The sequence below is a fragment of the Balaenoptera musculus genome, chromosome 8 (genome assembly GCF_009873245.2).
Source record: "Balaenoptera musculus isolate JJ_BM4_2016_0621 chromosome 8, mBalMus1.pri.v3, whole genome shotgun sequence".
Classification (NCBI taxonomy): Eukaryota; Metazoa; Chordata; class Mammalia; order Artiodactyla; family Balaenopteridae; genus Balaenoptera; species Balaenoptera musculus.
Genome location: NC_045792.1, coordinates 53,687,541 through 53,711,555, shown reverse-complemented (window position 1 = coordinate 53,711,555; position 24,015 = coordinate 53,687,541). Strand labels below are relative to the sequence as shown.

At 39.0% G+C, this 24,015-nt stretch overlaps 1 long non-coding RNA gene across 1 annotated transcript in view; it reads right to left on the bottom strand.

Annotated features, from left to right (window-relative positions):
* Positions 1-280: 280 nt before the first annotated feature.
* The window catches only part of LOC118898866, a 76,162-nt gene continuing 52,427 nt past the window's right edge, over positions 281-24,015 (bottom strand). The window contains exon 7 of the long non-coding RNA XR_005020844.1: positions 281-454. This is a non-coding gene — a long non-coding RNA (uncharacterized LOC118898866). The remainder of the gene's footprint in view (positions 455-24,015) is intronic.

Here is a 24,015-nt window from a genome sequence, read left to right as displayed (position 1 = left end):
GGACTCTTACCCCTGGGGTCACTGAGCTGGTAGAAAGGTCAGCCTAGCATTGTTAGCGCCCATCTTTGCCAGCACAAGTGAAGAGCCTGCTTGAGAGTGAATCAAGACAAAGGAAAACAGAATCAAGAGATGGAGAGAAAACGCAAATATGGATGACAAAGTTTGACTTCCTGAATCCAACCATGTCTAACTAGATATCTGGGTTTTCCCTTAAGCCACATTGAGTTAAATTTCTGTCATTTGCAATTGCAAGAGTGTTGACCAATACCTTCTTTCTTCCCCCTCTTTTTCACAAGCAATAAACCATATTCCTCTCTTTGTTTCATGCAAAACAGCTTCCCCTTGTCTGAGCTGGGCATCTGCTGACATCTGTGTCTGCAGGGCATTTCAAAGAGTTTTCACAAAGACAGTTCCCTCCATGTGAGATACATTGGTGTCATCCATTTTTTTCACTCTGTAACAAAAATATTTATACAATCAAGACTGTACTGTATGTATAGTTTCTTATCTGCTTTTTTCAATTTTCAGTCAACAAATATTTATATAAAAACTGTATGCTAGTCATATACTAAGCAACTAACACTCTATGTTGAGAATTTTCCCACATCATTAAAAAGATTTTGTAAATGTAATTTATTATTAAACAGCACAGAATATACAAGCACATAGACAGGTTTCTTTTTTAAGATTTTCATTTTTTAGAGCAGTTTTAGGTTCACAACAAAATTGAGGGAAAAGTACAGAGATTTCCCATATACCCCCTATTCCCTTATAGATAGTTTTTAAACTGAACGCTTATTGTAGAATATTTAGCTTGTTTCCAAGTTTTATGAATAATGATAGACACATAACACCATCTAAATCTCTCATCATTTCCTTAGAATAGATTCCCAGAAGTAGAATTTCCATAAGAACTTCATCTTTTACCTCCAAAAAATGCAGAAAAAATTCACCAATCTCTGTTGTAGTAAAGCGTCTATCCCCTCTGACCCCACCTTGCCTGGAGAGATCTGGCCTAAAATGCCTTCAGATAGCACAAGAATCATGTTCCTTGAGAGCTTCCTGTTTCCTCTGAGTGCCCCTCCTCAGCTGTCCTTAAAGGGCTGGGGACTGACCAGGCAGCAGGCAGCCTGTCAACCTGGCAGACCTCTGGAGGCATAGTACACATAACTGCTTTAGGAATTGCTTGAAAAAAATGGCATTCAGGGCAAGCCTGAAAGGGAGCTAGATGCCAAGACAAGAAAGTCAGCATTAATCATGACCCCATTTTCATTTTTAAGTCTCTTTTTCCCTACTTTATTTTCCTTAAGAAGCATATGTGATTTATAATGGAAAATTTTAATTTATTGGTAAAAACAACAACAAAATGAGTTTCTCAAATTCAGTGTGGGACTGGAGATAATCTTCTGGTTCCTGGAAAAGCAGTTGTGAGCTATCTAGCTTGGCAATGCTTCCTACAAATCACTGGCTGACTCAGAAAAATACATATGCACTTTAGTCACACGAAGGACAGGGTGACTCCCTCTGGGGCCACCACAAAGGGGAATTGATGACTGTCTTCCAGACCTGGAAGAGGGTTCCAAATTGCAATGTGTGAAAATAAGGGGTGGGTCTAAGAACTGTCAGTGGGAGCCTCCAAAACAAAGATTTTTGACTCATTGCAAGAACTTTCTAAGAGGCAGAGTAGCTCAAAGATAAAACCAGCTGCTCCAGGAGGTGATGACCTCCCCATCCTGTGAAGTGTTGAAGCACAGACTGGAGGCCAGTTGTCCTGGGTGGTGTGGCAGGGATCCAACTGCAAGGCAGGACAGTGGTTCTCAATCTTGTTGGTCTCAGGACTCCTTTACACTCTTAAGAATTACTGAGGATCCAAAGAACATTGTTTATATAGGTTCTATCTATCAACATTTACCATATTAGAAATTAAAACTGAGAAAATTTTAAATACTTACTAATTTATTTTTAAATAACATTAGTAATTCCTTTGTACATTAATATAAAGAAAAAGTTTTACAGAAAATAACTATATTTACTCAAACAAAAAAAATCTAGCAAGAAGAGTAGCATTTTTTAAAAAATCTTTTTACTATCTAGACCAATGGAACACAACTGGATTATTATATCTGCTTCTACATTTAATCTGTTGCAATATGTTCTTCAAGGTTGGTTGCAATGTGGAATCTGAAACCATATCAATGAACTGTGACAGAGATCATAGAGCCTGTGCCCAAAGAGATCACAACTGAACAATAATAAGGGAAAACACTTATTGGCTGCTTACCATTATCCAGGTTATATGTCAAGTATTCTACACACATTACTTCAAACAACTTTATAAAGGAAATTTACCTAATTTTACAGATGAAGAAACTAAAACATAGAGAAGCTGTATACCTTACACCAGGTCACACAGCCTGGTGAAGCCAAGATTTAGAGCAATTTAGCCTAACTGTTCTAATCTTGGCTCTAAATCCTGGCTTATTTTACCTAGCACAATGTTTTCTAGGTTCATCCATGATGTACTTCATTCCTTCTTAAGGCGGAATAATATCCCATTGTATGTATATACCACATTTCGCTTATCCATTCATCTGTTGATGGATGCTTCTTAGTATGTTTTAAATAAACAATGACTACATTCTGTAATAGAGGCAAGCACAGGTTCTAAAAGGGAGAGACAGAGGAGGAGCCACGAATCCAACTTGGGCTGAGGCAGCCAGGGGCTGGTGCCTGAGCAGAGACTTGAAGGATCGGTGGGAGACATCCAGGAAAAAGACAGGAAAGGGAGGAACCAAGGGACGTGTAAGAAAGAGAACCATAGCCAGCCCCATAGGGCTGAGTCAGGTTTGTGTGGAAGAGGGGCAAGAAGTAAGGCTAGAGAGGCAACAACATTGACATTACAGAGTATTTAAGACAGGCTGGGTGCTGTGCAAAGCCTCTTAGATGTTTTAACTTATTTAAACATTACAGCACCGTCTAAAAGAAAACCAGCCTTCTTGAGTATATACTGAGGACCAGGCACTGTTCTTAGTGCCTTGTGTGCAATAATAAATTTAATCCCCATAACAACTCGAGGTCAGTACTATTATCATTCCCATTTTATAGATGGGGAAGTAAGGCATGGAAAGGATAATACAATTTTGCCCAAGGTTATGCTGGTAAGCAGGGATGTGAACCCAGGTTTCAGCAGCTATGCTTATATCCTGACAGCCGAGAATATGAGAACAAGGTAAGGAATTTAGACTTTCACTGGACAGGTTTAGGCAGAAAGCAACTTGTCCTGATTTGCATTTTATAATCATTCTAGCGGCTGTATGGAGAGTGATAGGCAGGAAGAAGACTGGAGGCAGAGAGACCAGTTAGTAAGCCAAATGGGAAAGAATGAGAATGAGGCAGGGCAGTGCAAATACAGACAAGTGGAGGGTTCTGAGAGATATTCAGGACATGGAATAGTCAGCCGATGGTGATTTGTTGAAGCGGGGTCAGGGATGATTCCGAGTTTCTGAGAGGATGACAGTGTAATCACAGAGATGGAGGATGCGTGGGAAAAACAAGTTTGAGGTTAGGGAGAATCAAGAGATGAAGATAATGAGATCATTTGGGACATCCTGAGTCTTGGTAGGCCCAGGGAGAGCGATCTGGGCTCATAAGCTCCATGAAGGCAAAGATCTCTGTCTGTTTCATTGACTGACATGGCCTAGTGCCAAGAACAGTACTTGACATAAGACACCCAGTAAAGGCAACCCAGTATGTAGTTGTTCAATGAATGAGTATGGGTACAGAGGAGAAAAGGGTGTGACCTGGAGGTTAGGAAATTGTGCTGGGAGTTGGAGCTACAGAGATTGTCAATAGTACGTAAAGTGAGGAGAGTTATAAGGACAGAACTCTGGGGACACAATGCTTACAAGACAGGCAGAGAAAAGCCAACTGAACCTTAGAGAGACTGAGGAGTGGCCACAGAGAGGGAGAAACTAGGAGAAGGGAGGCTGTCAAAGGCATCTCAGATTTTTAAGGTAAAAGAGACTTTGAAGTGCTTTCCAGTTTATAAAACATACTTTCTCAGATTCTTCTTTTTCTCTTAATTTTAGTATAACGTACCTTTTACTAAATTTTTTATTGAAGTAAAAATTACTTTTATGATAAAGTGCAATCATCTTAAGTGTATATTGTGATGAATCTTTGCATCTTTATGCATCTGTGTAACCCCCATCTGGATCACAATAGAGAAACGCTCCAGCACTCAAATGTTTCCTTCACACCCCTTCTCAGTCACCACTCTCCTCTCCGCTGGAGATAAGCATTCTTCTGGCTTCTATAATCTTCCATCAGTTCTTGAACTTCTATCAGTTCTTAAATTTCATATAGATGAAATAATACAGTATGTATTATTTTGTGTCTGGCTTCTTCCACTCAATATAATAGCTGTGAAGTTCATCTGTAATGTTTTGAGCATCAGTAGTTTGTTCTCAGGTATTTTCAAAAATGTAATTCTCCTTGAGGATGATAACATCTACCTCTAAAGGAATTAAATGGGATCATGCCTAGTAGCCACCCTACAAAATGAATATTTATTGATTACCTAGCTTTGGTTCAATATCAAAACAATTTAATCCTCATAGAGGAATCATTATTCCTTTTTTGCAGAATTCGGTGATATTTTAGAGGGAAGGGAAGAATGAAACAATGGTATGCTGGTAAGCCAGTTTTCTGGGGGGTTGGGGGGAGTCCTTGACTTAGAGAATCTATAATAAATAGGCATTCTTCCAAAGAAAACAGACAGATGGCCAACAGGCAAATGAAAAGATGTACAACATCACTAATTATCAGGGAAATGCAAATCAAAACCACAACTGTTATAATGGCTATTATCAAAAAGACAAGAAATAACAAGTGGTAGAAAGGATATGGAGAAAAGAGAACATTTGTGCACTGTTGGCGGGAATGTAAACTGGTGCAGCCACTATGAAGGTTCCTCAAAAAATTAAAAATAGAACTACCAGGACTTCCCGGGTGGTGCAGTGGTTAAGAATCTGCCTGCCAATGCAGGAGACATGGGTTCGATCCCTGGTCCAGGAAGATCCCACATGCCACAGAGCAACTAAGCCCGTGTGCCACAGCTACTGAAGCCTGTGTGCCCTAGAGCATGCGCGCTGCAACTACTGAGCCCACATCCCACAACTACTGAAGCCCACCTGCTGCAACTACTGAAGCCTCCGCACCTAGAGCCCATGCTCTGCAACAAGAGAAGCCACCACAATGAGAAGCCTGCGGACTGCAGCAAAGAGCAGCCCCCGCTCACCACAACTAGAGAAAGCCCGCGCACAGCAACGAAGACCCAGAGCATCCAAAAAAAAAAAAAAAATAGAACTACCATATTATCCAGCAATTCCAGTTTTCCCAAGAAAACGAAATCACTAATTTGAAAAGATATATGTGCCCCCATGTTCACTGCGGCTTTATTTACAATAGCCAAGATATGGAAACAACTATGTCCAATGATGAATGAAGTGATAAAGAAATTGTTTTATATATATGGAATATATATAAAATATATATTTTTATATATATTCCATATATATGGAATACTACTCAGCCATAAAAAAGAATTAAAAAGAATGAAATCTTGCCATTTTTGACAAATGGATGGATCTTGAGGGTATTATGCTAAGTGAAATAAGTCAGACAGAGAAAGACAAATACTGTATGATTCCACTTATATGCGGAATCTAAAGACCAAAATGCATGAACAAATAAAACAAAACTCATTGATACAGAGAACAGATTGATGGTTAACAGAGGTGTTGGGAGTTGAGGAATGGGAAAAATGGGTGAAAGGGATAAGCAATATGGTGACAGGTGGTAACTAGACTTATTGTGGGATCACTTTGTAGTGTATATAAATATTAAATTATAATGTGCACCTCAAACTTATATAGTGTTATATACCAATTATACCACAATAAAAATATTTTTAAACCATCTAAAAAAAATCCCTGATTTGTAGTGTTTGCTGATTTTTGTAGTGTAATACTCCCATTGTTGCTGATATCAAGCTACCAATGGCTTAACAACTGGCCTGCAGAATTCTTGGAAATTTAACAATCAGCTCTCCAACACCGATATGAGCCAGTTCCAGCACACCACTGAGTGATTCGCAGACTCTCAAGCTCAGTCCAGCTGAGATTCTTGCTCAAGGTCTCAGACCTGGAAAGACCAGCCTTTTAAGACCAGCCTTTTCTGACCCTAATCCTCTCTGCTTTTTCCCCCTATGTAAAGGATTCTTTAAAAATGAGCTGGCATCTACTGATGGATGTGAGTCTTACTGCTGGGCATCAAAATGACTCCAAAATTCAAAATTTTATAAACTTTCATTTTCATTAGGCACCTACTAAGTGAATTATCCATTAATAAAATGTGATATTCATAAACTAAAATTGGGTGGCTACTAGAATTTATTAAAGAGTCTAAATTCAGTATTCCACTAAGAAGTCTGTCTGCCAGGCCAATCTTCACAGCCCTGATTTGCCTCCTGCCGCTCATTACCTCACCCAGATAGCTGGAACGCTCTTAATTTGGGGAACGGACTCTGTTATCAGAGTACTAAATCCTTGTTGTAGTATTGTCTTCAGTTTGTTGTGATTTTCAATTGCTGATATTCTTCCTCTTTAATTTAAAATTACTGTTAGTTTAGCTTCCCCTTTTTTGTTTGTTAAGGTTGTTAAGTGTTAGAGAACACGCAGTGACACATATTTGCACCAGCAGCATTTTTGTCCTATAATTTTCTAATAAGTAGACTTTAAGATATGTATACATCATGGTTCAATCATGACTCATCCATACCCTCATTGCTGAAGCTGATGTAAGTATTATCTCTCTAAATTTCATTTCTGCACTCACAGTTCTGTGGTGATGTGTGCGGCTGCCTCTGAAGTGGTGCTGTTTAAACAACTTGCAACACACTCTCAATATAAATGCAATTAAATTACTGGGTTATTATTAATTTACAAGGTGTTGTTTATAATACAAAATTATGTGAAAGTACATGTTCCCCCATATGGAAATAATAAATGTAAATCCAATTATACCTATGCCTATATTCTTATATGTGGGAACAAGAGAAACAGGGAAGTTTACTGAGGTTTAGGAACAATTTCCACATGCCATACCAGGCAGTAAGGTGATATAGTTGAAGACACAGGCTTTGGAATCAAAATGACTTGAATACATTTTAGCCATGTGACCTAGGGCAAAACATTTCTCTCTGGCTCAGTTTCCTTGAGTTTAAATGAAGCAAATGCCAACTACCACAGAAAGATATCTTAAAGATTAAATGCATAAAAACAGGCACATAGACCAATGGAACAGAATCAAGAGCACAGAAATAAACCCATGCACGTTTGGTCAACTAATATTTGACGAGGGAGCCAAGAATACTCAACAGGGAAAGGACAGTCTTTTCAAATAAACGGTGCTAGGAAAACTGGATATTCCCATGTAAAAGAATGAAATTGGACCCCTATGTTTACACCATTCACAAAAATTAACTAGAAATGAATTAAAAACTTAAATGTAAGACCTTAAACCATAAAACTCCTAGAAAAAGAAAAACACATGTGGACAAAGCTAGTTGGCATTGGTCTTGGCAACAATTTTTTGCATATGACACCAAAACACACAACCAACAAAAGCAAAAACAAAGTGGGACATCAGACTAAAAAGCTTCTTCAGCAAAAGAAATGGTCAACAAAATGCAAAGGCAAACAGTGGAATGGGAGAAAATATTTGCAAACCATATATCAGATAAGGGGTTAAAATCCAAAATATATAAGGAACTCATACAGCTCAACAGCAAAAACACTAATAATTTGATTTTAAAATGGGCAGAGATCCGAACATATTTCCAAAGAAGACACACAGATGGCCAACAGGTATATGAAATGATGCTCAACACTCTAATCATCAGGGAAATGCAAATCAAAGCCACAATGAGATATCACCTCACATGTGTTAGAACGGCTATTATCAAAAAGACAGGAAATAACAAGTGATAGAGAGGATGTAGAGAAAAGGGAACCTTTGTGCACTGATGGTGGAAATGTAAATTGTACAGCCACTTTGGAAAACAGTATGAAGGCTCTTCAAGAAACTGAAAATAAAACTATTACATGATTCAGCACTTCTACTTATGGTGATATGTCTGAAGGAAATGAAATCACTATCTTGAAGAGAGATCTGCACCCTAATTGTTCATCACAGCATTGTTTACAATAGCCAAGACATGGAAACAACCTAAGTGTCTGTCAATGGATGAATGGATAAAGAAAATGTCACACACACACACACACACACATTTTTTTAAAAATTCAACCATAAACAGATGAAATCCTGCCATTTGCAACATGGAGGGACTTGAAGGTATTACACTAAATGAAATAAGTCAGACAGAAAGACAAATACTGCAATATCTCACCTATATGTGGAATCTTAAAAATAATAAAGCCAAATTCATAGAAACAGAGAGTAGAATGGTGGTTGCCAGGGGCTAGTTGGGAAGAATGAGGAGATGTTGGTCAAAGGGTTAAAAAAAAATAATTTTTTTTAAAAAATTAAATGAGATAATCATAGGCCCCAAAAAAGTAAATGATGTTTATTATTGTTTTTCTCTGTGTGGCCTCCTATCAGGTAAAATCATAGACTTCCCTGCCCTATTGCTTCTCCAAGATTTCACCAGATACACAAATGTTATATTGGCAGTTTGACAATACAATCGGTCATGCAGCCAAGATATATCTTTTCTAGAAAATCTGAGTAGAATTCATTCTATTTTTAATAACTGGTCACTCTTGTGGACTTGTTTTCTTATCCCAAATTCAGAACTTAAAGGTCCTACTCTTTTCAGCTGGAAGATGCACTATATGCTAGATATAATTGGCAGAGAGTTAACTCTCTGAAGGAGCATTTTTTAAAGAGAAAGCTGTAGCTTCAGGAAAGAAAAAAAGATGGGTGGGTACTGGTTGTAAGGAGTGATGGTGCATAAGAAGAGAGTAACTCTGCTGAGCACAATAATATGGCAATTCAGAGTGAGGGTCATGGAGAGGAGAGTGGTGGTTACCAGGACTTGGGGGATGGAAGTTAGGGGGAGATATTGCTCAAAGGGTATAAACTTCCAGTGACAAGATTAACAAGTTTGGGGATCTAATGCACAGCATGGTGATTATAGGTAATAATACTCTATCATATACTTGATACAGAGTGTATCTCAAGTGTTCTCACCACAAAAAGAAAATGGTAACTATGTTACCGGATGAAGGTGGTAACTAATACTATGGTGGTAATCATTTTGCAATTTATAAACGTTTCAAATCAACATATTTTAAACCTTAAAATTATACAATGTTATGTGCCAATTATATCTCAATAAAGCTGGGGGGAAAGTTGTTTTTTTTTTTAAAGAGTGAGGGTCAAGCGAGGCTTGCACTTTTCACACGTTGCCTCAGGGAACACTAGCCCAGTGAAGAAGCTCAGGGTAAAGGCACCACCGCCAAAGCAGGAATGAGAGCGACCTGACACCAGGAGGGAGACCCCAAAGAGGCCGCAGCCACAGGAGGCCGGAGTCCTGGCCGCTGTTGCCTTCCCCGAGGGCTTCGACCAGGCCCCTCAGGTAATGCACCAGATGAGTGCCACCCACCTCATGGACCCTGTCCTGCCTTGTGTCGTCGACCCAGTTGCCCTGTTGCCAGAATGAGCTGAAGTCTGAAAATTGCTCAGCAGGACCAGGCATAGCACGGCCTCTTCTCTTGTGGTTTCACTTGCCAATGACCACTATCTTGATAATTCCGTGTGACTGACAGGGTCTTGGTGCTCTGGCCTGGTGTCAGGCCTGAGCCTCTGAGGTGGGAGAGCCAAGTTCAGGACATTGGTCCACCAGAGACCTTCCGGCCCCTCGTAATATCAATCAGTGACAGATCTCCCAGAGAATTCCGTCTCAACACTAAGACCCAGCTCCACTCAACGACCAGCTAGCTCCAATGCTGGACACCCCATGCCAAACAACTAGCAAGACAGGAACACAACCCCACCCATTAGCAGAGAGGCTGCCTAAAATCATAATAATTTCACAGACACCCAAAAACACACCACTGGATGCAGTCCTGCCCATCAGAAAGACAAGATCCAACCTCATCCACCAGAACACAGGCACCAGTCCCCTCCACCAGGAAGCCTACACAACCCACTGAACCAACCATACCCACTGAAGGCAGACACCAAAAACAACAGGAACTGTGAACCTGCAGCCTGTGAAAAGGAGACCCCAAACACAGTAAGTTAAGCAAAATGAGAAGACAGAGAAATACACAGCAGATGAAGGAGCAAGGTGAAAACCCACCAGACCAAACAAATGAAGAGGAAATAGGCAGTCTACCTGAAAAAGAATTCAGATAATTGAATAATTATAATGATAATAATGACAGTAATGATAGTAAAGATGATCCAAAATCTTGGAAATAGAATGGAGAAAATACAAGAAACTTTTAACAAGGACCTAGAAGAACTAAAGAGCAAACAAACAATGATGAACAACACAATAAATGAAATTAAAAATTCTCTAGAAGGAGTCAACAGCACAATAACTGAGGCAGAAGAACGGATGAGTGACCTGGAAGATAAAATAGTGGAAATAACTACTGCAGAGCAGAATAAAGAAAAAAGAATGAAAAGAATTGAGGACAGTCTCAGAGACCTCGGGAAAACATTAAATGCACCAAAGTTCAAATTATAGGGGTTCCAGAAGAAGAAGAGAAAATGAAAGGGACTGAGAAAATATTTGAAGAGATTATAGCTGAAAACTTCCCTAATATGGGAAAGGAAATGGTTAATCAAGTCCAGGAAGCACAAAGAACCTATACAGGATAAATCCAAGGAGAAACACGACAAGACACATATTAATCAAACTATCAAACATTAAATACAAAGAAAAAATATTAAAAGCAGCAAGGGAAAAGCAACAAATAACATACAAGAGAATCCCCATAAGGTTAACAGGTGAATTTTCAGCAGAAAATCTGCAAGCCAGAAGGGTGTGGCAGGACATATATGAAGTGATGAAAGAGAAAAACCTACAACCAAGATTACTCTACCCAGCAAGGCTCTCATTCAGATTCGACAGAGAAATTAAAACCTTTACAGACAAGCAAAAGCTAAGGGAATTCAGCACCACCAAACCAGCTTTACAACAAATGCTAAAGGAACTTCTCTAGGCAGGAAACACAAATGGAAAAGACCTACAATAACAAACCCAAAACAATTAAGAAAATGGTAATAGGAACATACATATCGATAATTACCTTAAGTGTAAATGGATTAAATGCTCCAACCAAAAGACATAGACTGGCTGAATGCATACAAAAACAAGACCCGTATATATGCTGTCTATAAGAGACCCACTTCAGACCTAGGGACACATACAGACTGAAAGTGAGAGGATGGAAAAAGATATTCCATGCAAATGGATATCAAAAGAAAGCTGAAGTAGGAATTCTCATATCAGACAAAATAGACTGTAAAATAAAGACTATTGGACTTCCCTGCTGGTGCAGTGGTTACGAATCCACCTGCCAATGCAGGGGACATGGGTACAAGCCCTGGTCCGGGAAGATCCCACATGCCACAGAGCAACTAAGTCCGTGCACCACAACTACTGAGCCTGCACTCCAGAGCCTGCGAGCCACAGTTACTGAGCCCTCGTGCCTAGAGCCTGTGCTCCGCAACAAGACAAGCAACTGCAATGAGAAGCCCATGCACTGCAATGAAGAGTAGCCCCAGCTCATGGAAACTAGAGAAAGCCCGCGCACAGCAACGAACACCTAGCACAGCCAAAAATAATAAATAAATAAAATAAATAAACTTATAAATAAATAAAAACAAAATAAAGACTATTACAAGAGACAAAGAGGGACACTACATAATGATCAAGGGATCAATCCAAGAAGATATAACAATTGTAAATATTTATGCACCCAACATAGGAGCACCTCAATACCTAAGGCAAACGTTAACAGCCATAAAAGGGGAAATCGACAGTAACACAATAATAGTAGGGTAATTTAACACCCCACTTTCACCAATGGACAGATCATCCAAAATGAAAATAAATAAGGAAACACAAGCTTTAAATGACACATTAAACAACATGGATTTAATTCATATTTATAAGACATTGTATCCAAAAACAACAGAATACACTTTCTTCTTAAGTGCTCATGGAACATTCTCCAGGATAGATCTTATCTTGGGTCACAAATCAAGCCTTGGTAAATTTAAGAAAATTGAACTCGTATCAAGTATCTTTTCTACCAACACGCTATGAGACTATTATCAATTATAGGAAAAAAAACTGCAAAAAATACAAACACATGGAGGCTAAAGAATACACTACTAAATAACCAAGAGATCACTGAAGAAATCACAGAGGAAATCAAAAAATACTTAGAAACAAATGACAATGAAAACACAATGACCCAAAACCTATGGGACGCAGCAAAAGCAGTTCTAAGAGGGAAGTTTATAGCAATACAATCCTACTTCAAGAAACAAGAAAAATCTCACATAAACAACCTAACCTTACACTCAAAGCAATTAGAGAAAGAAGAACAAAATAAAACCTAAAATTAGCAGAAGGAAAGAAATCATAAAGATGAGATCAGAAAGAAATGAAAAAGAAATGAAGGAAACAATAGCAAAGATCAATAAAACTAAAAGCTGGTTCTTTCAGAAAATAAACAAAATTGATGAACCATTAGCCAGGCTCAACAAGAAAAAAAGGGAAAAGACTCAAATCAACAGAATTTCAAATGAAAAAGGAGAAGTTACAACTGATACTGCAGAAATACAAAGGATCATGAGAGATTACTACAAGCAACTGTATGCCAATAAAATGGACGACCTGGAAGAAATGGAAAAATTCTTAGAAAAGCACAACCTTCTGACTGAACCAGGATAAATAGAAAATATAAACAGACCAATCACAAGCGCTGAAATTGAAACTGTCATTCAAAATCTTCCAACAAACAAAAGCCCAGGACAGATGGCTTCACAGGTGAATTCTAGCAAACATTTAGAGAAGAGCTAACACCTATCCTTCTCAAATTCTTCCAAAATATAGCAGGGGGAGGAACACCCCCAAATTCATTCTATGAGGCCACCATCAGGCGGATACCAAAACCAAAGATGTCACAAAAAAAGAAAACTACAGGTCAATATCACTGATGAATATAGATGCAAAAATCCTCAACAAAATAGTAGCAAACAGAATCCAACAGCACATCAAAAGGATCATACACCATGATCAAGTGGGGTTTATCCCAGGAATGCAAGGATTCTTCAATATACACAAATCAATCAATGTGATAAACCATATTAACAAATTGAAGAAAAACCATATGATCATCTCAAAAGATACAGAAAAAGCTTTCGACAAAATTCAACACCGATTTATGATAAAAACCTTCCAGAGACTAGGCATTGAGTGAACTTACCTCAACATAATAAAGGCCATATATGACAAACCCACAGCCAACATCGTTCTCAATGCTGAAAAACTGAAACCATTTCCACTAAGATCAGGAACAAGACAAGGTTGCTCACTCTCACCACTATTATTCAACATAGTTTTGGAAGTTTTAGCCACAGCAATCAGAGAAGAAAAAGAAATAAAAGAATCCAAATCGGAAAAGAAGAAGTAAAACTGTCACTGTTTGCACATGACATGATACTATACACAGGGAATCCTAAAGATGCTACCAGAAAACTACTAGAGCTAATCAATGAATTTGGTAAAGTAGCAGGATACAAAATTAATGCACAGAAATCTCTTGCATTCCTATACACTAATGATGAAAAATCTGAAAGAGAAATTATGGAAACACTCCCATTTACCATTGCAACAAAAAGAATAAAATACCTAGGAATAAACCTACCTAGGGAGACAAAAGACCTGTATGCAGAAAACTATAAGACACTGATGAAAGAAATTAAAGATGATACCAACAGATGGAGAGATATACCATGTTCTTGGGTTGGAAGAATCAATATTGTAAAAATGACTCTACTACCCAAAGCAATCTACAGATTCAATGCAATCCCTAACAAGTTACCAATCACATTTTTTACAGAACTAGAACAAATCATCTTAAAATTTGTATGGAGACACAAAAGACTCCTATACACTAATGATGAAAAATCTGAAAGAGAAATTAATGAAACACTCCCATTTACCATTGCAACAAGAAGAATAAAATACCTAGGAATAAACCTACCTAAGGAGACAAAAGACCTGTATGCAGAAAACTATAAGATACTGATGAAAGAAATTAAAGATGGTACAAACAGATGGAGAGATATATCATGTTTTTGGATGGGAAGAATCAAGATTGTGAAAATGACTATACTACCCAGAACAAACTACAGATTCAATGTAATCCCTATCAAACTACCAATGGCATTTTTCACAGAACTAGAACAAAAAATTTCATAATTTGTATGGAAACACAAAAGACCCCGAATAGCCAAAGCAATCTTGAGAAAGAAAAATGGAGCTGGAGGAATCAGGATCCCTGACTTCAGACTATCCTACAAAGCTACAGTAATCAAGACAGTATGGTACTGGCACAAAAATAGATATATAGATCAATGGAACAGGATAGAAAGCCCAGAGATAAACCCACGCACATATGGTCACCTTACCTTTGATAAAGGAGGCAAGAATATACAATGGAGAAAAGTCAGCCTCTTCAATAAGTGGTGCTGGGAAAACTGGACAGCTACCTGTAAAAGAATGAAATTAGAACACTCCCTAACACCATACACAAAAATAAACTCAAAATGGATTATAGAACTAAATGTAAGGCCAGACACTATAAAACTCTTAGAGGAAAACATAGGCAGAACACTCTATGAAATAAATCACAGCAAGATCCCTTTTGACCCACCTCCTAGAGAAAGGGAAATAAAAACAAAAATAAACTAATGGGGCCTAATGTAGTGAGGTGGATGGACCTAGAGCCTGTCATACAGAGTGAAGTAAGTCAGAAAGAGAAAACAAATACCATATGCTAACACATATATATGGAATCTAAAAAAAAAAGAAAATTCGTTCTGAAGAACCTAGGGGCAGGACAGGAATAAAGATGCAGACATAGAGAATGGACTTGAGGACACAGGGAGGGGGAAGGGTAAGCTGGGACAAAGTGAGAAGGTGGCGTGGACATATATACACTACCAAATGTAAAATAGCTAGTGGGAAGCAGCCGCATAGCACAGGGAGAATAACTCGGTGCTTCGTGACCACCTAGAGGGGTGGGATAGGGAGGGTGGGAGGGAGACCCAATACGGAGGGGATATGGGGATATATGTATACGTATAGCTGATTCACTTTGTTATACAGCGGAAACTAACACACCATTGTAAAGCAATTATACTCCAATAAAGATGTTAAAGAAAAAAAGGAAAAAAGAAAAAACAAAAACAAAAAAAGCACATTAATGCCTTTTATTTTATTACACGTTAAAGTGAAAATATTTAGGTTATATTGGGTTAAATCAAATATATTATTAAATTAAAAAAAAAAAAGACTGATGGTCACAGAGTCAAGTGACCTGGGTTGGAGTCCAAATATGTAAAATCTAGCCTTCTCTGTGCCTCAGTTTTATCACCTAGAAAATGGTGATAATAATACCTAATAGTAATAACTAATACAGTTGACATGAAGACTAAATAATTTAATATAGGGGTTCCCTCATGGCGCAGTGGTTAAGAATCCGCCTGCTAATGCAGGGGACACAGGTTTGAGCTCTGGTCCGGGAAGATACCACATGCCACAGAGCAATTAAGCCCGTGTGCCACAACTACTGAGCCTATGTTCTAGAGCCCGCGAGCCATAGTAACTGAAGCCCACATGCCTAGAGCCCATGCTCCGCAACAAGAGAAGCCACCACAATGAGAAGCCCAAGCACCGCAATGAAGAGTAGTCCCTGCTCGCCACAACTAAATAAAGTGCACAAGTGGCAATGAAGACCCAACGCAGCCAAAAATAAAATAAATAAATAAATTTATAAAAGAAAAAAATTTATAAAAGAAAAAAAAATCATCCCTTACTTGTGATTTGGTAGGTTTTGTTTTAAAAATAATAATAATAATTTAATACATGTAAAGCCCAATAGAAGTACCCAGGATATAGTAAACACCCTGTTAGCTGTCATTGTTATGCATCAGGTCTGTTCTAGGCATTAGGGCATAATGAAGTATAAGATAGACGAGGTTACTGCATTAATGAGCATAACTTCTAGGCAAGGGATGTGCCAGATTTCTTGTTTGTTCTCCAGATCCACTTTCCACACTTCTCCACTCCGCTCAGTGCCTCCAGAGCTGACTGTAAGACCACATGAATGAGTTCCCCTGTCTTCTGGCTTCTAATTGTGTGCCCATGCTACCCACATCTTTTCCCAGCAGATTACAAATTCAGGGGTTCCCACGATCCCCTGCTCAGGTTTGATAATTCACTAGAATGATTCATAGAACTCAGAAAAGTGCTATACTTTCTTTTACAGTTTATTATAAAGGATACAAATGAATAGTCAGATGAGGATACAAATGAATAGTACATAGATCAAGGTCTGGTACATAGGAACCTCTGTGCCCAGGGAGTCAGGCTTTTGCCATCCTCCAGAAACATGGATGTGCTCACCAACTCAGAAGCTCTCTCAATCTTGTAGTTCAAGAGTTTTTATAACCCAATCTACAGTCCCCATCACCATCCAGAAAGTCAGAGAGTGGGGATGAAAGTGGACATGAAATTGGTTGCTCTTTCAGCTGACCAGCCTCTATTCTAAAGCCATTTAGGGACCTCATTCTGAGTCATCCATTAGTATAAACTCAAGTGTGGTTGAAAGGGGCTCCTAATGAACAACAAAAGATAATCCTATCACTCAGGAAGCTCCCATGGTTTTAGGAGCTCTGTGCCAGGAACTAGTGACAAAGACCAAGTATATATTATACCATAGTCTATACGAAGTTGTATACACATCCAAATCAGGACTCATTTCTCGTTTATTTTATTGAAACCTTTAAAAACATCTTTCCAAATTTCAGTTAAAAATGATATATTAGGAAAAAATGATACATTAGAGTTTCATCAACTTTTTGAATAAACTTTCTTCATTTTGTTTGTGTCAGGTTTCTCGTCCAAGTTTTGAAAATATATTTTAGAATCCTTAAATGTTTCTGTATCTATATTGCAAGATTTGAACAATTTTATAACGGGTAAGCTCTCACTACCCTTTGACTCTTTAAAGAAAAATCCACATTAGTATGTGTGTTTAAACTACCCCAACTGCAAAACAACACAAAAAAGAAACTGTTATAATTCAAACCATTTAATTAGTATCCTCATAGAAAACAGAGCATCTACAAAATAAAAACAGGATGTTATGAAACGGAAAAAATATTGGAAATTAAAAATATAAATGCCAAAATTTTTAACAAAAGAGTTGTAAGATGGAAAAGAAATCTCCCATAAAGATGGGGGGAAAAACCTGTATAAAATGTGAGACAAAAATATGAAGTCTAACATTTGACTAACAAGAGATCCAGAAAGAGAACAGAAATGGCAAGGACAAAACTGACAGAGAACTAATAGAAAAGAAATACTTGGAGCTGAAGGACATGAGTCCTCAAGTTGGAAAGTTCACAAAAGTCTAGCACGATGAGGGACTCAAAGTCCATACTTAGACAGATTGTTGTGAAATAGGACCACAAGGAAAAAGCAGGGAAAATCAGGTCACCTGCAAAGGATGACCTGGATACCAGAAGACTACTGACAATGCCTTCCAAACTCTGAGGGAATCTGAATACAGTTATACAATTTAAATTGAAAACAGAAAATCACCGGGAATAAAATAACATCCACTTGTCCACCATTCAAAATAAATACATGTTAACATTTTTTCATTTTTGCTTCAGAAAAGTGAAAACAGAGCACCCCATACTCCAAAGCAACCATTCTCGTAAACTAGATGTGTACCTCCTAGTCTATGTTTTCACACTTTTACTACCTGCATGTGTAGCTATAATCAATAGATAGTGAGAGTTGTGTATTTGAAAGGTATTTGAATTGAAATCTTATGGTATATCTTCTTCTGCAGTTTGTTTGCCATCTTCTCTGTTCTATCTGCAAGCAATGCACTGCCAGGGGCAAATCCAGGCTTCGTGGGGCCTGAAAGTTAGAAAATTGGTGGCGGTGTGTGGAGTCAGGAAGAGGGAGGTCTCTTTAAGAAAAGAATATTAAATTATGAATACAAAAGTATATCTGACAATAAATTTTTATTTAGAGTGAGAAAAGAAATTACAAAAAATTACAAGTTTTAAAAAGCTGACACACCTCCATACACTTTTTCCCCTACAACTTTTAACTGTTTACTTTTTGATAACCTCTTCATAGGACAATGATCTTATAATTTTCAATAGAGAGAATAGAAAGATAACTCAGTCTTGTCTCTATGGTTGTATCAAAATTCATTCCCTGTAGCTGATAGTTTAGAAAAGTTTCTTTCTGCCTCACACATCATTATCGGTTAGGTCATATAAATTATTAGGATTATTGTCAACTTTGGGAAAGCCCTGATTTTGCACTCTGACATTTTCCTTTTTAATACCAAACTGTTCTTATTTTGTGGCTGCACCATCTTCTATGAGGATACTAATTAGATGATTCTTTTAAATGTTTATTTCATGTTTTGGTCTGTTCCCCTGAGTCATCTCTGCTTCCTGCAGTATTATTATTTTATGTTAGTTTATCTTGTCCTTTATGCCTAGTCATCATTGATTGTTTATACATGCTTGAGAATGAGGAGAGAGGAGAGCTTCCTGTGACTTCTGCGTGGGAGGGTGGTTAGGAGGCTGAAAGCTTTGTTTTATAATGAGCAGGCAGAGAACCAGCCATTTTAGACTTGGAAAGTCTAAAATCCAGACACAGGGACTTTCCTGGTGGTCCAGTGGTAAAGAATCCACCTTACAATGCAGGGCACGCGGGTTCGATCCCTGGTCAGGGAACAAAGATCCCACATGCCATGGGGCAACTAAGCCCGTGTGCCACAACTACTGAGCTCATGCGCCTCAACTAGAGAGCCCACATGCTGCAAACTACAGAGCCCACGTGCCCTGGAGCCTGTGCGCCACAACTAGAGAAGAGAAAACCCACACGCCACAACTAGAGAGAAGCCCGCATGCTGCAACAAATGACCCCACATGCCCCAACGAATATCCCGCAAGCCACAACTAAGATCCAATGCAGCCAAAAATAAAAATAAAATAAATAAATAAAACCCAGACACAGAGGATAGTCCTAATTCATTCTGTTTCTTTAGAATAAACCACCAACTTTCCTGCAAGCTTTGGGGAGTATCCTGGCAACCAGACCTTCTGTACCCAGGGATGGGATGGGAGGATTGATGATTAAGGTTTCAGCTCTATAGCTCACTTCTATCATTAGGCTAGTGGTGGCAAAAACATTGAGAACGCAGCATAAACAACATCCTCTCTTATTTACCTCTAAAACTCATCTATTTGTAGAGGTCTATTTTGCCATCTTCCTTTCAATATGTGAAGGTAAATCTCAGGAAGAGCTATGCCTCTGGAATTTTGCTTGAGAGCTGGTCAATGCCCTTAGCCACAATGCCCTTCCTCCTCCATATGCTCACAGCTCAGAAAACATTTCTCAGTGCTCATCCTACAAGAGTGTGAGCAAGGCGCAAAGATGTGACAAATACCAATGCCACATTTTTAATTTTTAAAAACTAGGTCAGTCACAGATGTGAATAGCACCAAAACACAGCTGCTTTCAAGTTTCTTTTTTTTTTTTTTTTTTTTCTGACAAGGTCTAATTATAAGCTGCAAGAACAACTAAATCAGAAGTGTGCGTTTGATTATAATATGAGCATCACCTATGGCAGGTGGATTTTGCCTTGACTATATGGCTCCCAGTTCAGAGTGGGAGTAGCCTCCAATTTGACTTAGAAACACAGAGCCCTAAATCTATAGAGTTTGCGATTTGCAATATGCATAAAAAGGTGGGGTGTTCCACCATCATCCCAACACAGAGGTCAGCTCAAACTGGTTCTGTCTATTCCCACTTTGACAGCAGGGTCAGGACTTCCTTTCAGGACATCATAACCCCTCCAGGAGGCCATATCCCCTCTCCCTATGTTCTGAGGCTGACAAGAGTCAACGTTGCTAACATGTGAAAGGTCAGATAGGGAAGGAAAGCTTGCCAAGTCCTCCAGGGCAAAAGAACTCATTCCAAATCAGATGCTCAGGGGCAGCCCAATTCTGTAGGCTGTGCATGGTCCCCTCTAGACAGCAGCATGAGGGACAGCTGGTCACAGAAGCAGTTCCCACTTCATGGTTCCTCCTCCCTTCAAACCTCCCTAACTACCTACCCCCATTTCAGATCTCTCCACATCTTCCTCTTCTGTGGTCCATAGTGAATGCCACCCCCACCCTTTTCTCATCCTACTCTGGCCTGTGGTCATTTATCTGGTCTCTGAGCAGGAAAATCTGCAAGGTTGCAAACCAAACTTTATGCCTGGAGCAGAATTTCTAGCCTTTGTAGGTAGGTGACTCATGCCTGTCATACGGGCCAGGAATGGGGATGGGAGCCACCATTACGGATGAAGTCAACAGGTTTGATTACCTCAGTGGTACTGGGAGGACATGGTGAGGGAAGGAAAGATTGTATCCTTTTTTTTTACGATTCCCTGCTTTTTTTAAAAAATTAATTAATTTATTTATTGGCTGTGTTGGGTCTTTGTTGCTGCACTCAGGCTTTCTCTAGTTGCGGCAAGCAGGAGCTACACTTCGTTGTGGTGCACAGGCTTCTCACTGCAGTGACTTCTCTTGTTGTGCAGCACGGGCTCTAGGTGCACGGGCTTCAGTAGTTGTGGCACGCAGGCTCAGTAGTTGTGGCTCGTGGGCTCTAGCGCACAGGCTCAGTAGTTGTGGCACACAGGCTTAGTTGCTCCTCAGCATGTAGGATCTTCCCGGACCAGGGCTCAAACCTGTGTCCCCTGCATTGGCAGGTGGATTCTTAACCACTGCGCCACCAGGGAAGTCCTAAGATTCCCTGCTTTAATCAACTTTTTTGATCAATTGACCAACTTCTAGTTAGATAAAGGCCTCCTACTATAATATAACTAGCCACAGTTCATTGAGTACCTGTGTCAGCACTCTTACATGCTTTTCATTATTTCTATTCCTTTCATAATTCTTGCAAGGTAGGCACTTATATCTGCATGTTATAAACAAACTGAGGCTCCCAGAGGCTGATTGTCTCACTCAAGACAACTCTGCAAGTTAAATAATGGAATAAGAATTTGAGTATTAGTCATTTCCACTGGAAGACTAAGAGGAGACCGTGTGCAGGGTCAGACCAATGGGCTATCCAGACTAGAGTCTTTGTGATGATAGCACAAAGGAAGTGTTGAACAAAGGCCTACTTGCAATTCCTTAGCTCATAGGTTAGCTGTGTGCCCACCACATTCCTACCTACTCATATTCACTTATTAGAAACTAACATTTATTAGGTATTGACTATGTGCCAAGTACTGTGCTAAACACTTGACACTTCATCTCTGTTTCTTGTTACTGCCTATGAAATGAGAATCATTACCCCCATTTTTCTGATGAAGAAATTGATACTCAGAGTTATTGTGTAAGTTTCCTGAGGTCAAAGAGCCATGATTTGAACCCAACTTGAAGAAATTCCAGAGCCTCCTCCATGTGGCCTCCGTGATTTGGAAACTGTTCCTCTTGAAGGCATTCCAACGGCCCCTTTATGCTTCAGGACAAATCACTTAGTGACTAAATATAAGACGATCTCTGTGCTGATGCATTCCAGGCCTTCAGGATGAGTTACTCAAATGCTAACTGAGAACTTGGATGACATAATGGTGTCAGTGTCTAAAAACATCTAGAAGAGTTTCCATTTACATTTGTGAAAATCTGCTTCAGCTCACTAAAGGGCAAGTGGAGCCAAAAGCAGGCAGAGAGTCCTGTGCTAGTCTTCAGCTTCTGGAGCCAGGGACTATTTCATTTATCTGTTTCCATAGCCCCCAGCAAAAGAACAAGCACACCATAATTTTTGCCATTTGTTGAGTACTTACTATGGCCCAGATAACCCCACGTAATTTCTACAACAATCCTGCAAGGTAGATATTATTATCTCTGTCTCACAGATACAGACTCTAAGGTTCAGAGAGATTAAGCAACTTGCTGCTGAGTCACAGAACTGGTAAAACTCAGGCTACCTGAGAAGGCTTCTCAGAGGAGATCGATCTGGAGGAAGCATTTGAAGGAGGAAAACATAGAAAAGAACTTCTAATTAGCAGCAGCAGGCCCAGTCATAGAGACAGAAAAGAGCAGTGGTCTTGCTCATACCTAATTCAACAGCTACCTTTTTTTGTTAATACATCTTTACTGGAGTATAATTGCTTCACAATGCTGTGTTAGTTTCTGTTGTACAACAAAGTGAATCAGACATTATCAAGCCTTTCCAAAACGTTCAATTTAGTTTTCATAGAAATAATAGCTCAATCTCCCTTTATACTCATATTTCACAGATTTGCACTTGATTTAATTAAATTATACCATGTGTGCCTGGCAAAAATTGGTTTGTTAGCAAACATCACTGACTCCTGGTAAGCATCTAACTAATTGGTGCTGAGTTATTTAACTTCCTCATGCTATATTTTTCTCACCTGTAAAATGGTGGTATTGTAAGGATTTAATGACTTAATCTATATAAAAAGCTTGGTAAGCACTCAGTAAATGTTTGGGTGCAGAAGCACACAGGTATGCCTTTGTTGATAAGTTTTCCAGAAGGAATGGAGAGCATCAGTTAATCCTATGAGTTGGTTACATGGAGGTACCTTAAGAGCTTCTCCTGTATTGGGTGTGATTTTATTAGATAAAAATGCCTGTTAGGGATCATAGAAATCTCCCCCACTCCAAATACTGCCTTTTATTTCCTGGTTTTCTAATTAAATGTGCACTTTGTCCTCAGTATACCTGACACATACCTTAACCAAGAGCCTTCTTATCCACAGATCTGGTCCGAAGGCAAAAACCAGAACAAAAGCAAGTTACTCCTTCTTCAACACTTGAATGGCTGCCACAAAAATAAACAAATAACATCCTTTTTATTCTCCCAAAGAGACGATGAATTTCTTAATCTCCCTCCACTCCAGCAGATATATTCTCAGGACTATCAGGTTGCAAGGTATACACAAATTCCAAGAGCACTGCTGTGAACAAAATATGCCACACTCTCTGGCATTAAAGGACTCCCACTGTTGGCTCCATTTCCCAGTCCCTGGCAGCCAGTCATAAGCATCCTAGACATGCCACAGCTCTAGGGGAAAAGCTAGAAGGTATGGTCCTTAGAGAAACATGACAGAAAGAGGAAAGCCTTTGGAAGCAGACATGTCTGGATCCAAATTTATGCCTTGCCATTTGTTAGCTGTGTGATCTGGGCAAGTCATTTAACCTCTCTGAGCCTCAGTTCCCTCAACTATACAATAAATAATCTTTGCATTAAATTCTTGAAAATATTTAATGTGTTAAGGCAGGAATGCACCTAGCACAGGGCTGGGCACATAAGAAGCATTCAGTGAATGGTGGCCATTATTATTGATTATTCTCCAGGATAACTCCAACATTGACCTTTAGGTATAATGAAGCTCTAGAATGTTGTGGTTAAATGCCAAGCTAGTTGGGTTTGAATCGCAGATCTTCTGTTTCTGAAGTAGGTAAACTTTGGCAATTTCCTTAACCTCTCTGTGCCTGATTTTCCCTATCTCTAAAATGGAAAAAGTAACAGAACCTTATATCAAAGGGTTGTTGTAAGAATTAAGTAAGTTAATATATATAAAATGTTTAGAATAGTGCTCGGAACATATTAAGCACTAT